General features: G+C 39.2%; 1 protein-coding gene across 8 annotated transcripts in view; it reads right to left on the reverse strand.

Moving 5' to 3' along the window:
- Positions 1–14,237, reverse strand: part of LOC102530127 (CD36 molecule (CD36 blood group)) — a 282,980-nt gene that overhangs the window by 53,433 nt on the left and 215,310 nt on the right. The window contains exon 1 of one of the 8 annotated variants that reach the window (XM_072965137.1): positions 4,593–4,724. The exons of 5 other annotated variants lie outside the window; for them this stretch is intronic. The gene's annotated coding sequence lies outside the window, so the exon portion shown is untranslated. Of the gene's footprint in view, positions 1–3,433; positions 3,453–4,588; positions 4,725–14,237 lie in introns of those variants that run through there. 2 more of the 8 variants (XM_072965139.1, XM_072965143.1) reach the window with 2 other exon arrangements.

Raw genomic sequence — 14,237 nt, forward strand, 5'->3', positions numbered from 1 at the left:
CTTAGAATATTTGTACATCTCTTACTACAGATAAAGCATGTCATTCTACTGGGAATGTTAGGGCTTAAAGAAAGCAAACATTCATACTCAGGCCTGAAGAAACAAGAAACCTGAGCTTATATAAATACTAATTCACAATAAGATGGAAACTTAAGTAATGCATTTTTTTTTAAAAAAAAGTGGGGAATATTTATTTCCATTTGAAAGCACAGAGGAAAAATATTTTTAAATAAAATTTTATTGATTCTTCTCTCACCATAAAACACCTTAAAATATGGAGAGCCTATACTGAGGTACTAGGTCATGAAAGCTGGCTTTGGAGAAGTACCGGTTCTCCTCTTGTCCCCTTTATTCCCCCTCACTTTCAAAGTTTTTCCACCACCTCATATCATTCATTTTAAAATCTGCTCTACAGGTGCCACCCAATTATAATGCTTCCTGATCATATTCACTTCCAAGCTCAACTAACATTACCAGACTCAGAGGCAACGTGAGGACGGCACACACTTGCCATGTGAAATCCTCACTCCGGCCTCTGTTGGGCAGTTTGTCCTGGAGTCCCTTCCTTTTCTCTATTGCTCACCTGGATTAGGTCAATAAGAAACAGTCTTGCTCTCTGCTATCAAACATGTAACTCCTAAGCCCCTGGGGGAAGAGACTGGATTCCTCTTGCCGTGAAATTCACTGAGTGTCAGCATTTAAATTCACAAATAAATGTTCAGGTACATGGGCAACCTCCTAGGATGAGATAACCTGGCAAATAATTATGTAAGTCTAATTGTAGTTACCACCTAGATGGTATCTTGTGCCCTTCCCCCCTTTAGGCTAAGTATAACCAAAGCTATTTCTGGTGAGTGCTTGTAAATGTCATTGAACTATCTCCAGAATCTGTCTGGAGGGCACGTGACATTGTCTTGGGTGTTGACTGATTTTTAAAATAAACACATCACCATTTTTATTCCTTGGACTATCACTTGGTATTTAATGTGTGAAACGATCACCTTGTCTGAAGCAAGTTTTTTGAAAAACCCAAATTGTGTTATACGAACAGCTGACACTGAGGGCACTTACAATAGGCCAGACATCATTCCAAGAACTGTATGTGAATTAGCTAAAATAATCTTCATTACACTGATTTGAATTGTTGTTTTCCTAACATTACAAACGGCAAAAGTACCAAATTACTGAGAAGCAAAAGGACTGAAAGGTTAAGTAACTTGCTCAAGGTAAAAGAGAGCTGAGCTATGGTTGTATCAATTGGAATCCTTTTGTCTGCAAGTAACAGAATACTCCAATAAAAGTAGATCAGAATATGGGAGAACATTTATGTACTTGTCAAATAATAAACATTAAGAAATAATTATCAGCTTCCAAAATGCTAGCTCTTCTCCAAAGCAGCGATTTTTAAAAACTGGGCTATCATACCATCTTGATAATACAGTTCTTTGCTCAAATTGCATATGCGTGTGTATGTATATACAACCAACTCAAAATAAAGACCAAAGAAATGCCACAGGATCTCCTGTCACCTAAAAAGGGTATAGTTTTTTAAATGGAGAAAATATTACGTGTTAAGGTTTCAAAATCAAATCAAAATTCAAAATAAAAATCAAGTCCAAGTTTCTGTCACTCCAGGAAACAGAATTGTCTATCCTGACAAAGAGAATGTGAAATATAAAATAAACTGTTCTAAAACAAAGAAAAGCCATCACAGTAACCTGGAAAAGGTTTTCCATTTGTTTTGGCAAAAAGAACCAATACAGTCTGAAACTTGGGGAGTTGGCTATATATAACTGAAATGGGAATGAGTTTCCCAGACACAGATTCAGCTGTGCAAAAATTCTATTTTACTAAATTTAATTTTACCCCAAGCCTCTACTCTATCTGGTCCTGTATATTTAAAATAATTACCTTTAAGAAACTTTTTTATTGTTTGTGTTTCATGTTTAAAATTCAGTTACATCTCTTTCTCAGTGGGTGCTGTATTCAGAGGGGAACAGAACACAGGACACGCCCTTTCTAAACTTGGAGCGATGGTTTTCCCTTGTCCTGGCCTTGAGCACTCTGCAGATGGTGGCTCTCTTGTTCTCAGTGGACATATACAATCTTCAAGGGTCTTGAGCACAGTGTTGAAGTCCCAGGGGCTCCACGAATCTGCTTCTAAACACCGCTGCCTACACACCACACACAGCCCGTGACAACCCACTGCTCGGGAGCCATGACCAGTGGAGTGCTTTCTGAGGCTTCTTCTGAGTGACACCTCTGCTCTGAGAGCCTCACACTTGTCTCAGGGTTGGAAGGGGAGAAAGAACCTACCTTTAGGAATGAGTCAACAGCAGGAAAGATCACAGGAGCTCTCTGGGATTCAATCACATCTAAGCTCCCATGTTCCCACTTCTGTTCAAGCTTATGGCTCTTTTATGTTTTTTAGGATGGCGTCGAAAATAACTGTCTCAATTCGATCATGACTAATTTTTTGAGTCTTTATTAAAACTGAATAGTAACGTAATGCCAGTGCCTTGACTCCCTCAATTTGCAGCTTCCATCTTGCAGTCCATAAAGAGAATGAAGAGAGTGGGGAGGACAAAACCACGGGCATTTAATACGTCACAGTATCATTTTATCATATTATAAGAACTATAAAATGTGGACAGCAAATACATGATAGAAGTTTAGCTGAGAGAGAGATCAGTGGGAACTAACTCCCTAAAACTACGTTCACAGAACTCTTTGATCCTTAATCTTCCCTAGAAGATTAGTAAAATAGAAATAAGTAGAAGGAAGTGGGATTATCAACAAATGAAACTAAGTCATTACATAAAGCATTTAGCAATGTGATTGGTATGGTTGAAAAAAGGCATGTGCACGAGCTACGCCTCGTCTGACAGGAAGGCTGTACCTCCAGGTTCAGGGAAGTACACGCAGACCAGCTTATAAGAGACAAACGCCTGAGCATAATCTGACCAAAAAGACTAGAAAAGGGAGTGCTAAGATGATTTTAAGATTTAAAATTATGACCAAGACCTTGGGTTAAATGTGGCAGATTGAATATATTTTCACTTGCACCTGAAATCTCATTAAAATGAAAGTACTAGAATTTACAAGACCTATGAACACATGTGTTCAGCCCAAAGATTTAGATGAGAGAAGACAGAAAATCAGTCCCTACAGAGAAAGTGAATCAGCTAATGGTAACTGCTTAACAGACCCTAATGTGTAAGATTCTAAACATCTAGGCCAAGTGCAGAAAGCCAAAAAAAAAAAAAAAAAGTGAAAAGCATCTATGGTCCCAGGTGGGGCCCTGAGCCAGCAGCATGGGGTGCATGGAATGCAGAGTCAAACTCAGTTGAGTATCTGTAAGATACTGAAGAGCTCCTAAGCCCGAGCTCTTCCCCCATACACTTGGCACAGCCTGCTCACTCTCGCTCCTCACCTGTCAGAAGTAGGATGCTTCCTCTTTGAGCCCTGGAGTCAGAGAACTCTGGACAGAAGACCAGGAGGTCCAACGAGGGCTGGGAGGGAGCGCCGCATTGAAGTTAGTTCAGGTCAAAGTCACAAAAACTGCCTGCTTTTCCACTGCCGCTTCCACAACTCTACTGAGCAAAAGACTGCAGATTCCCTCCTGGACACTGACTGGTCCAGGAGGAAACCCTTACTGATAGTTTTCAGTGGCAGCGGGGAGCTAAGAGAGCCCAATGAAACAGCCAAGACCTTATCTGATCCTTCCAGAGTGATCCAGTAGAAGTAGATAGGAGCCTCGTGTTAAATATACTTCTGAAATGTCCAGTAGCCACACAAGTGTAAATAAACAGTTGCTATTAATTTTAATATTATATATCACTTAGGTCAGTATCATAAATACTAGCATTCCAATCAATATAAATTATTAATGAGGGGGGTTTTTTTGGTACAAAGTCTTAGAAGTCTTGTTTTTATTTTACTCTTGGAGCACATCTCAATCTGAACTGACTACATTCCAAGTTCTCCATAGCTACCTGTGTTTAGTGGCTACTGTACTGGACAATGCAGCTCTAGAAAAAAACCTGTATTTATTTGACTACAATTTTAAATATAAATGGATGATCACCAGGCATTTGAGGAATACCTCTGACTTGCAGGAAAAAATTTAAAAACAAATAAACATTAAGGATGAATACAAGAAAAGGTAATAACAAACACTAAATATTTTGTGATTAATATCCTTAGAAAACTAAAAGATGATACTGCATCATAAAACTAGTGAAACACAAAACCATGAAATCACAAAAAGCAGAGAAATAAAAGGCAGCAATCCAGAAAATTTAAACTGTGATTGTAGAAATCACACAAGCTCACTCACACAGAGTGAGCAGTTGGGACCGCAGTATCAGGTACAGAGGGGCCATTAGAGACATCATTAGCGTAGCTGTAGAAAAGATCCAGTATCCATATGTTGGGATTTCCAGAGAAAACAAAGTAAGACCAGAAACTAAATGGGGAAATAGGACAGAATGCAGCATTTTCCAGACTGAGGGACATACATCTCCAGAGTACAGGAAGCAACCCAGCTACATGAGAGTAGATTAAAAGGGCCACAGGCCAGGCCTACCTGCCTGTCTTCACAGTGCCCAGGTATGAAGAATAAACAGATCTTAAAAGCCTCTTGTGGCCCTGGGAGTAATATCACATAGAAGTCACAAAGACAACAGACTTCGACAGCAGTACTGGCAATTTTGAAGTCAAATGACCAATCTCTTCAAAAATCATTTCCAACTGTTACTCAATATGCAAACAAATTTTCAAAAATGAGGATAAAGACATTTCAACATATGCAAGGGCCTCAGTTTTACTTCTCTTTTGCTCTTTCTTAAAGAGCCTAACAAACTCCCAGAATATAAATTTCACCAAAACAAGGAAGTGAACCAAGAAATCAGAAGACACAGGATTAAGGAAATAGCTAATCTGACAACTGAGAGACACAGGGAATTTCCAGGAAGAGCTGAAAGGAAGTTTCAGCGTAAGAAATATGTCACAAGTCAAGGGGAAAAAAAAGAAAAGAAAAAAAAGAAGTTAATATTAGACCAGAAGGACAGAGGATTTAAGGAGGCAGTTGTCACCAGGAAAACATAAATTGTACCAGAAGAAAGCACTCATTGTGTATTTCTTGGCTCAGAAAATTTCTGATAATAATGGAAACAGTCAATGATATTGAAAAAGTAACTACATTGATTGGGTTTGTAGAACAGAAGTATGTATGTGGATGTGGGGGCGGACAGGTGGAGAGGTCGTGTATGTGGTACTATAAAAGTCAGATCCTTCTCTTCCACAAGAGGACACTGGGTAAAACAAAACAATTAAAAAAAATCAAGGAATAACACTTTAAGTATGTTATCTAGAAGTAGTTCAGTGCTCTCCTGGAAAGAAACATGGGGTGTGAGAGAGGGTGGGGAAAATAGGGCAGTTATCTTTTTATTTCCTTTAAGCTTTAAAATATAATCTGACTTTTTTTAACTAACAAACATTTATTTGATAACCTAAAACATTTTTAAACAAGATTATATTTGAGTGGAGCTGTGCTCAATAACTGCTTACCAAACTTTTAGGTTTTTTTCCCTGTCTTGTGCCTGTTACCTTCACTCTCTTGGTTTGGCTGTGCCTTCTTCATTTTCTTAGGAAGTTCCCTGGAAACCTGTCTTCTCAGGAGACAGCTTTATTGTCTACTTTACTGAAAAGTTTGAGGCCATCCACTGTGTATCTCTTTAACATCTCTTCAAGATACAGTGCCTGCTTCAGGCGCTATAATCCCTTACCTGGAATCCTTAGCTCTTGTGAAGGTATTTTGGTGCATGGATATTTGTTTAAATTCATGTTTCTGGGAGGAAATGGGGATGGGTGTTGAAATGTCTGTAACTGCCATTTTGCTTACATCATTCCTGTTTAGTCTAAAAATTTTATTGAAGTCTTTACAAACTGTTGCTATATAATTCTACACGTTACAAATTCAACAAAAAAAATGTAATTCTTTGTTTGGAATTTGACCAAGATATTACAGCCAGTTGCTCGCCAGCTCCCAGTCATCCACCCTATAAATCTAGAATACTATCTTCTGTTGAAATTATGTTCATTTGTCAATTAAAAAAAAAACTTGGGAAACTTTAGCAGTATTCATTAAAAAAGGAAGGAAACAGAAGCATAGATTCAGATAATAGATAATCAAATAAACCTAGCACAGGAAGATTCTTTATAAATCAGATGATTTATCATTTGATAAATCTGATAAATCTGAAAAATCATTTTAGCAAAGAAGCAGAGATGTGATGTTAGATATTATTTTAATGTCACAGAGAATAAGAGAACAGGGACCAAGTTCATGTCCCCCAATTCTGAAATCTGAAAGTGATATTAAAATTCATTTAATCTAAATGATTTATTTTTCAGATGAGGAGACAAGAGTTCCAAATTGTTCATATATAGAGTGGCTTTAAAATTTTAACCCTAAGATACTTCTGCACCCATTTTACAACTTGGGGATTCCAAGTCACTAAGAAGTTAACATAATTTATTCAAGGTCACAAAACCAGTACGAAGTAGTTAATAACACTTGAACTCAAATCTACCCAATGCCATGTAACCTCTAGTTTTTCTATTTGGGAACTACTATTAGGAAAAACTCCTCATGAAGCTTCCTCACTAAGTCTTTTTGGGATAAATTATAAAAAGTAGAAATAAAGACATTCCAAGCTTAAGGTTAAAAGAGAAGAAAGGTGTTCAGAAACTAATTTATTCATTTGAACAGTTACTGACCATCACCTATATCCAGATTTTGAACTTGGCCCTGGGATACTAAGATGAATAACATAGAGTCTTTAATGAGCTGTGGTTTTGTTGAGAGGAAATAGACTATAAAATAGTGGAAGGGCTTCAAAGGATAGCAGACATTTTCCTAATCACACAAGAAGGAGAAAGGTCAGTTTAAGCAGAAAGAATAGCAGGCAGAAATTCAGAGGCAGGACAGAATGATGTACTGGGAAAACCACAAAGATTGATTTTTAGGGCAGTGGCAAGAAGAAAAATGGGTGGAGACCAGATGCTGAAGCCCCTTGCGAAATATTCTAAGGAGCTTGAAGGTTATTCTGTAAGCAGAATAGAATCTTTAAGTAATTGTAAATAGGGGAAGTGACAGGATAAGAGGTTTCGCTTTTAAAGGGTCATATTAAAAGCAGTAAATTGGGATGAGAGTCAGCATAGAAGACTAATAAAAATAACAATGGAAAGAGACACAGCTGTGCACTAAGACTTGCATTCAGCATAATGAGGAGAAGGTGGACTCACTTTAGACAAGAGTTTGGATTAGCTGGAAAATGCTTACAGCTGATAGTAGCAGTCATGGCAAAGAGGGCTGTAATTAAAAGTGAAAAGCAAGTCCTGACAGCCATCATCATGAGTGGGAGAAATATTCTTGCTAAGCTTTTTTTTTTTGATGGTGCCCTGGAGCATAACAGCAGGAGTAGAAAGAGGGAAAGTAATGACAGCTGGGTAAGAAGTGCAGTAACAATCCCTGTACAAGCAGAGACAAAGCCCTCAAGGCCAAAGGAGCTGAGGGACCTCACGCTTCTTTCATATTGGCTCTGGTAGAAATGGCCAATCTAGTATTTGCTATACAAACAGCAGAGCAGATAACAAGGACACCCACAGCCTTCAGTTGCTGTTGGGAAGTACTTAACCTCCTAATTTCTCACTTTCCCCACTTCACATTCCAGGCTGGGGTTTGTGCAACCAGGGTGGCGCTCAGCATCATGGGAGTTGAGTGAGAGACTTAGTGGGTGAGGGTGGGGATCACAGGTCAGGAGATGGAGGGCTCTGCTGCGAAAGGTCACAGCACAATAAGCAAGAAACATGGGTCATCTGATTTACACAGTCTACAGTCAGTAACTGGGCCTTGTCAGGAAGGAGCAATGAACAAAATGATTACATGAACCTGCTTTTTGTTGAACATTTTTATAAATTATCTTGTTTGGCCAGTAGGTGTGTAAAATGTCAATGCATTGACAGTTTAAAGACATATAGGATAAAGAGAAAAAGAGAATCTAGGCCTAAAGACAGTGGAAAACAGGGAGACTCCCCCAGAAATCATCTGGGTGGTTTTTTCAATTAAAAACAAACACCACTGTTTGCCCCCTAGTCTGATATGCTCTGAGAAACAAGGATTAGATGTAAGCAAAAAAGAGAAAGCTACCACTTTATTTTGGCGTCATTCCCACAAATATTTTAAGACTATCTGTGATGTGTAAAGATTTTGCAGAAACACACAAGTGCAGGAATATTTCAGGTAAGGAAACTGATTGACTCTAATCCTCTTTTGTTTTCATTTCAAATAGGTACCTAAAATGGGCACCCAAAATATGCCTTTGACCATCCCCAAAAGTAGTAATAAAAGTTCATCTGTAGAAAACTTCCTGACGGTAGTATTAAAGAATACACAAATCCAAAAGCACATTACACAATTTGACCCTATGTACAACAGAGAAGAACAGACTCCAAGAATACTAATTTCCCAAGTAACCAATGGATATTTATTAGTATCATTCCTTTTTATTATTGTTAACAAAGAACTAAATCAGTTACCTGGACTCTGCTGTAATTTAGTTATGTAACCACTGAGATACAGTGACCCTTCTTGCTTCCACTGGCTGCAAGAGGCTTGAATAAATGCCCATTGAGGCCCATGACAGGTATCTGCAATCTTTAAAAAGATTTAAGCTTCATTGTTTAATTGAAAGTTTAACTGGAATTTTAACTTCTGAATCTCAGCTTCCTGTTCAGTTAATCACAATTTCTGACTCGCATAAAACAGGCTCATGCAAAAGGGTAAACCTCGAGGAGAAAGTGAAAAAATGAGCATCTTTCTTTGTTTAGATCATCTCTTAAAAGGTAACTAAAGGGCACACTCTGTGACGTCCAATCAAAACAGCTTCTCTTTATGAACAAGATGGTATGATAAATAAAAGCAGAGTTGGAAAACAAGTATTTCTTTTGTATTGACTTTAAGATCAATCAAAAGAACTCAGAGATGAAGAAACTCAACCTTATGTATGGGACTAAATCCTTGAACTTAGTATACAGCTCATGTTTAAAAAGCACATGTATATAAGTCAAAGAAAGTGGTACATTTAACAACAGTCTAAATATCACATTATCAAAAGATTTTTTCCATGTGTGAACTACAGAATCAAGCTTTGCCTTATCTCCTCCTCTCCCTAGACGGGCTCCACCCCAACACCTTCTCTACAGACTTATAACAAGTTATGAAGAAAACCGTAAGCTGGGACATTTGTCAATGTTTCTACTCATTTAAAATCGATACATTGCTTAAATGTTGAATATTATTCAATCATAAACTTCAATCACTTACTAGATTTCTTTCAGCAAAACTTATGATAATGATAGTTTATTAATGTAAAAAAGGGAAGTGTTATCTCACTTACTTTAGGAGGCACTTATAATGTCTAAGTAGAAAGTGTGGCATATATGTTTTAACCATATTTATATGAGTTTGGCTTAGATATATGTTTCCAGAGATATGCTGATTTGTGATAATTTCCAATTCCAAGGTTCTATCATCTCTGATTTTTAAGCTCTTTTTCTATATAGTAAGTGGAAAGGCCCCTTAATTTCTTCACAAGTTAATTTTGCTAAATAAAATTAAAATTTTATTCTGTTTATCTCCTGTCTGCCAATGGCATGTATTTTTTGTTTACATAACAAATTTGTTTTTATGGTATAAGTTCAACAAAACTAATCAATTCCCTAAACAATTTGTGCACTTTATAGTTATTATACACAGATTAATCTCCTCTTATGATTCCTATTAATCACTATCAAACTGCTAGCATAAGAGGACTAAATGTGTTTATCCAAATACCCAATGTGCTGACCCTACCAGAGGGCTTAGCAAGGAAATTACAAAGAAACTCCACTGGAATCTTATCGCCAAAGCAGTGCAAAGTGGATTTCATGCAAGTAGGTTTAATCACTGAAGTAGCAAAGCATTTTAATATGAGAAAGAGAAAACAGCCCCCGAGATCCAGGACCTGGCCCGGTGCTATCTGCCAGGTCGTGTTGTTTCTGGACGCTGGCCTGGTTCTCACAGCCTGGACTTGGTTTCCTCTTGTTGAGCATAAACAATTTCACAGAACATCAGCTCTAGACAAGGGCACTCTACAGTCAGGAGGACTCAAGATAAAAGCAAGATGCTGTGTAATCATGTCTGAACACAGACCAATTATGAACACTGTCTCAGTCACAGACACCACATGTCCCCCTTTCCCAGCTAATATGAGCCATTACCAAGCCAGTCTCATCTTCCCTCTTCCTAGATAAGATTTAATAAGACACCAAGTTGAAAAGTTACTCTGCTTCCTGACAACATTCAGTTCAGAGCAACACTCTACTTCCTTAAACCCCTTCCCCAAATCAACCAGAGTTCAAAATCTCTGAAAGATTCTTTTTAAGACCTTCTGACCCAGTCACCCTCGGTTCCCGACGGTACACATCTCCCTCTTTGCAGGAAGCAATGAACTCAACTTTTTCAACTACAGGTGTCCCGGTGCTCTCCTACTGAAAGGCATGGACAGTAATAAGGCAGCTATAAAGCTTGGCTCGGGCCAGTGTTATCAGGAGGCTCTGATGTAGTTGGTAGTATAATCTCCCAGAATTTTGGAGAAGAGTGATGGAACTTCAGACAAGTTAAATAAGAAGATGACATAGTGGCCAGGAAGCGGAGAGATTGTTAGGAGGTGTGCAAAATGACACTGGGCAAAGATTTTGAGGTTAGAGTAGCTGTTTCAAGTACGGAGCGAAAGCTCCTACAGGGATGGGAACACAAGCCCGGGCACAGGGAGCCACAGATCATCACCATGAAACATCGAGGAGCTTAAAGCCTCATTTCAGAAGTGGCTTGAAGAGAATTTTAAGTCTAAATCACCAAGTCTCAGCCACTACATTGAAGATATTATACGGCTCTCATATCTATAAAGGAGCACGTAGGGATAGCATAGCATCAATTGGGAACTAACGATCCTTTCAGTAAAGGGCTATCAAGACAACTGTACGTGAATTTTAAACTACGTCTTAGAAGGGATTAAGACAAACACTATTTAGATGGGACTAAAATTTTAAGTAATCAGTGAGGTGGGAAGAACAGGGTACAAATGTAGATGAGGAAAACTGTAAGAGTAATAACGAACATGATGAAGATAATTACACCAGTATGACAACAATGAGTTTCTTAAAAGCAGGCACCATGAGTACTGAGTTAAGCATCGTTGGGCTGCACACCACAGGCCTGCAAGCCCTGTACTTGCTCAGCCTTAAGACTGAAGGAAGAGCCCAGAGTTAGTGACGGAGACATCAATGGTTTAATGGATGGGGGATCTTCGCCTCTGAAGCAAGGTCCTGGAGCGACTCCCCACCGAGTGCGGCAGCGGCTGGGCAGGACATGGCCGCAGTATTCGCTCCTGGGGTCGGGGTGATGGAGCAGGTGGAGGGCAGAGAGGTTACCAGTTATAGGGAGAACTGACATCAGGTTGGCTCATCGGTTACTAGAGAAACCAGCAGAGGAGCATGCCCTCACTGACCTTCTGATAAGCTGTCTTCATGAAGATATTCTGATCTAAAGATTAGAGCAATCACAAGCTGGAGCCGGGCAAGTACGTAGGCATCCGTTGATTAGGCTCTATGATTAAGAGGGAAGGCCAGTCACGTGTGTCAAGTGTAGGTGAAGCAGGGACTGGTCCAACAGGGGATGTACAGAGAGCAAGTACGTAGGCATCCGTTGATTAGGCTCTATGATTAAGAGGGAAGGCCAGTCACGTGTGTCAAGTGTAGGTGAAGCAGGGACTGGTCCAACAGGGGATGTACAGAGAGCAAGAGAGCAGCCATCCTGAATGGTCTGATCACACAAACATACTTGCTTATTCTCATGCACCCCAATTTTTTGAGCTCTACTAAGCTAAATCTAGTCTGATTTAAACAGCTGTTAAAACTGAGCTCAGTGCTATGAGGTATTACTTCTTACTCTCTAGTTTTCAGCACTCACTTGCCAGGCCTTGTTTTCTGAAAGGACGAATTTAAAAGTAGACTAGACTCTGAACTTGGCTTACTCATCACAGTGCATGTCCTCCCCGAATCTTATCTTGCCCTCAACCTCTTGCCTACATAGAAGGCAGCTGCTGGGCAGTCACGCCTGCAACCTGAACCGAGTTCTGATCTGGCTCCCTTCACCACCAACCAGATCACAACCCAAAAGGCAGGCAAATTCCTGCTCCAGTCTTCCTGCAGTTATTTTCACTGGTTCTCATACTGAATCATTTCCCCTAGCAAACTCACCTTTTTGAAAATTTCAGGTTACTTTTGAAAGTACTTTCCTATAATAGTTTGAACCATTCACTTTGTTTTTCATTTATGCTTTTATTCCTCCAATGCCCCTGGCAAATGTTTCATTAATCTATAGCCCTCCCAAGAATGAAATAAATTCCTTAAGCATTCTTTGGACTTTTAATTGGGATAAAATGAGAGAATCAGCAAAACAGAAACCTGATGTTTTCCCTCGAGTAGCTTTCAGCTTGGCTAGTAAGACAGATCTGTAAACAGTTAAGGTACATCGTGACATGTACACCCAGGTGGGGAGAAAAATGATGGATCCCGGAAGGATGTGAAAGGACAGCTGGTGGAGAAAGTGATAGCTTACCTGATATAGAACACAGTTCCAGGTAAACAAGGTAAGGAGAGAGCAAAGGGATTAAAGGCATTCTCCCAAAGTACAGATGAGTAAGAAATCATACAACTGGGGAAATGGAAGTAGCTTGGTCCAATCTATGAGTTTTGGAAAGACAAGACAGGACATTGGAACGACAGGACCAGATGACATCACAGAGCCCTAATATAATGCATAATATACCAGACTGAAGGTCATGCCTGAACACCTAGGAAATCATTCACTCAGACTTTCTCTTGAAAGCAACGGAGAGCCAGGCGCTCAGGGGTTGTAGGGAAGGACTTAGAGGAGAAAGAGTCTAGTGTAACATGGAAAAATAAACTGGAAGGAAGGCAAGAGAAAGTCTTTTGAAATAATCTAGGCAGGAAATTATATGGTCTGAACTAATGCAGTGGTTGGGGATGAAGTTGGGAAAGATTTCAGCTACATTTAATAGAGATGAGAAGTTATTTAAAAGGCATGAACAGCTGAGCCTTGGTGAGTAATAATTCGCTTAGTAGAGGGGGAAGAAGCCAAGAATAAGTCCTAGGTTTCAGGCTCAGACTAACGAGATGAAGGGAAGAACAGAGAGGAAATAATAGGACTAGATTTGGGAGAAGATAGTTCTCGCTAGCATTTCACTAACTCCTGGGCCAGTTTCTTAATCTCTGAGTCTGTTCACTCATTCTTACATGAGGGTAACACTGACCATTTAAAAACAATTGTGAGAATTAATCATAGTTAACCCTCCTCTGGCACTTATGTGCAAAGTACCTGCGTTAAGTGTTTTACATATAGTCATTTGTTTATTTTGAACAACTGACCCATGAGGAAGGTATTTTAATTATCCTTATTTAACAAAGAAGCAGAGGCAAGAAGATGTGTACTACCTTGCCCAAGGTGACAGAGCTGGAAAGTGGCAGATCCCAAGATTCACAGCTTTTCAGTCTAGCTGTAGGGAGTGTATCTCCACCAATAATTTATAGTACCTCTCATTAAATACTAGGCATTTTGCATAATTATTATCAGAGTACCTTGAGGGCACTAGTAGGTTATAATTAGCTATGATAATTTAATCCATCTTATCTGTACAAATAATGTTTGCAGAGTACACATAGGTGCACACATTTGACTGAACACTAGAATAGCTTCAGGCATAGTCAGAGGCCTATCTCTCTTGGGGTTGTTTACAACTTCATTTTGAGCATAAAACACACAAGGTGAATAAACACAGCAATAAGGCTGTGTGTTGAAAGAGGGTAGACACTTCAAACTCAAGACGATGAGCATCCACATGTAGAATTCGACCAGCAGGTACGTAGACAGATGAGTCTAAAGCCCAAAGAGACTGGGGTCATGAAAAGTAGATTTGGGATGTCTTCAACATGCAGGTTATAGCTGAAACTATAAAAATAGAAAACACCACATAGTAGATGATGATATCAGGGGGAGCCTAGAAAAACTGCAAAACAGGAAACTGAAAAATGGTAATCCAATGGCTACC

This window comes from Vicugna pacos, chromosome 7, assembly GCF_048564905.1.
Source record: "Vicugna pacos chromosome 7, VicPac4, whole genome shotgun sequence".
Taxonomy (NCBI): domain Eukaryota; kingdom Metazoa; phylum Chordata; class Mammalia; order Artiodactyla; family Camelidae; genus Vicugna; species Vicugna pacos.